Source organism: Octodon degus, unplaced genomic scaffold, assembly GCF_000260255.1.
Source record: "Octodon degus isolate 3935 unplaced genomic scaffold, OctDeg1.0 scaffold00025, whole genome shotgun sequence".
NCBI classification, from domain to species: Eukaryota; Metazoa; Chordata; class Mammalia; order Rodentia; family Octodontidae; genus Octodon; species Octodon degus.
In genome coordinates, this window is record NW_004524601.1 from 17,088,477 (window position 1) to 17,091,654 (window position 3,178).

Here is a 3,178-nt window from a genome sequence, read left to right on the forward strand (position 1 = left end):
AACAGGAACCTTGAGAGAAACAAGACTTTTAATACGGGGGAAATGGTCAAAGAAGAACCAGAGGACTAAATTCTTCCACTTATAAACTTAGTCTTTATCAAATAATTACCTAAAATGACCTATTCTGTACAAAACAATGTTTTAAAATAAAATCCTCAATTCAAGAAAAACTTGAAGATTTTAAAGTTCTACCAGATGAAATTTTTTTCAAAAAAGTAGGTGCTATTAAAATAACATTTTATTTTCTAAGTCTCATGTTTCCTATATGAAAAATTTAATGGCATAAATATAAAAACTGACATATATGCCACTTGAGGTAAGATGAGTACTGAAACTTAAATTTTTATTTTTTGGACTGGATCAGCCCACCCTGAATGTGGGGCTGGCATGGCATATGGTGCCAGAGATTGAACTGCGGCCTTTGTGAGCCTGCCTAAGTTTGCCTAAGCAGGCACTTTAGACTGCTGAGTTATCTCTCCACTCCTAAAACTAAACTTATAAAAGTATGCCCAAGCAGCATGTAAATTCAACTGTACTCATTTGTTTATGATTTCAACCATTTATGATTGAAATAGTCTCAACCATTTGCACATTAGTTTTGGATTAGAATAAATGTTTATTTAAAATCAAATATGTCAAAATTTAGTAAACATTTTATATCACATTTATATACATATATACAGCAGTATATCTCAAATGTTGCATTACATAATGTACATTTATATATGGTTGGAGGACTTAGTGACAAAACATTTGATAGCTACAAGTAAAATGAATAAAACATATATGAACATTCTAAGATTCCCCATATACATTCAACTATGTATATACATATCTCATCAGAACAAGGTTGTATTGCAGAGAAAAGCCAAATAGAAACCTACTGAAGTAATACAAAAAAGATTGTAGTAAGCCAAGGAAAAATGTAGATTAGAAAGATTGAGGTAGAAAATGGCAAGGTGACATTTAAAACATATTAAGAATAAATCACTGTAAGTCAGTGATTTATTGGATATGGTCTTGGGTACTGAGAGATACACGCATTCAGGAATGTAAGGTGATACACAGTATTGCTCTAAAGTCGTGTAGTGCATCGTTAATATGAGCACCTGTGGAGCAGCCTGCTGGGAACACCAAGGGGGCAAGTGCCTAAGTTCTCAACCAAATACGAGGTCCACATACTAAATGAGATCACTCTCTTTCCCATGTAGAACATACTGCTGGTTCTCTTAAATACTTTACATGACATATTCATGCTATAATACAAAAAGATATTTAGTGTCGTGTAAACTCTGGGTGTGTTGGTACAAGTGGATTCCAGCCTACTAAGAATTCAGACATTACTGATCCTTTTTGCTTTTGCTGCACCGAACTAGGAATTCAAAGAAGAGAAAAGAAGGGGCTGGTGGTTGCGTGTTGAGTGAACACACATTCCTTTGCTTTTCGGTTTCCTTGTTTGATCTCGGGTGTCTTCCAGTTTGGGTAAAAACTCACAGGTCTGTAGAATTGAAAAGCTGTCACCAAAAGAGCTCTGGCCATTTATCCAGCATGTGATGCCACTACAAGAGGGGAGCAGCAAAATCAGCCAAGCCCAGTTGGAAGCCATGGGACAGGCTGCAGCCACTAGGGCATAAACTGACGTCAAACAGGCCCTGACTGCAAGGAGGTAGATTAGCAGTGGCATGGGCATCGCAAGAAACAAGCAACACGTTTCCCTCATTTTCTGTAAAGATGTTTTTCAATCTATCTCTGGATTATAAATTTGAATTATTTGATTATAAATTTTATTGTGTATGCTATTCAGAATGGCAGAGGTCAAGTTTAGAAAATATGTTCACACACATACACACACACATGTATACACAAAATAGCATTTGAAACAGTTCTTGAAAACTACAGCAATCGAATAAATAAATCTAGAGCTTAGCAGAGGAGTTCAAACCATGGGTTTTAGAATCCTACAATAAATAATAGTGGAAGTCATGGGCAAATGTCACGCCCTAGGATGGCAGGTCAGGAGCAAAGGGCTACACTTCGTGTTTCATGTGTGAGAGAACTGGAGACATCCATTACACTAGACCATGTGAACTCAAACTCATAATCTACAGCAATGTCACTGAAGTACTTTGTGCGTGTGTGTGTGTGTGTGTGTGTGTGTGTGTGTGTGGCCAGCTCAGCCTGCCCTGGAGGCGGGTCTGGTGCTGCCGGGCTAGGGATCAACCCATGATCCCTGCGTTTGCCTAAGCGGGTGCTTTAGAGCACTGAGCTATCTCGCCTGCCTGCACTAAAGTACTTTTGGCATCTGAAAATAGGAACAAACATAACATGACCTTTATCACTATTTAGTTTAATGAGCTGACAAGTCCGTCCTTTGTCCCATCCCAGGTCCTGGCCTGGCCTGAGATGGCTGGACAGGAGGAGCAGAAGGGGAGGGTTTGTTTATACGCTATTGCTTGCTGTCCCTGCTGCCGCACAGGATCTGTGTATCCACCAGCTATGTCCCACCTCCCTGCTCCTTCAGGGGATCACAGCCGTTTCTGGTTAGCAGAGACAGGAAGGACGGTACTTTCCCCTCTTCTCTGTTTCCTCTTCATTCTCCCCTCATTTCACTCTTCTTTTACCCACTTTTCTTTTCCTAGCTTCTCCAACAGCTTGTCTAATGGTTTCTGCCCAGTAAGCTCCCAATCACATTCTATATTTACACATTATAATTTCAGGTGTGGGGAAAAGAAAAAGTCCATTTTCTCCTTTAACTTAAGGAAAACAGGTAAAGTTGAACTTTTTCAAAAAAAACCTTATTTGTGCTGCTGTGCACCACTTCCTGTCATTATCAAGCTGGTGCAGGGCTCAGAGGCAAGATGCTAAGCTGGGAAGAGATGCCTGGAAAAGCCCCAAGTACAAAGGAAGCAGAGAAGTCGTCAGCTCATGACCAATGGGTGAATTCTGTCTGCTCCCTGGATACTGATCTCAGCCATCTAGCTTGATAAATAAGTACTGCGCTGAAGTTTCTATAAACTCCTTAAATATAAAAAGGTCCTCGTTGACAGAAGGCTATTCCTTCCTTTTGACCATCTTTGTCATCATTCCACCCTGACTTTCAGCCCTGGCTAACTGATCTTGGCTGATCTTTTTTCCTAAAGGCAGAGGAGAGAAAAGCATTTGAAGCCTGTGCCTCTGC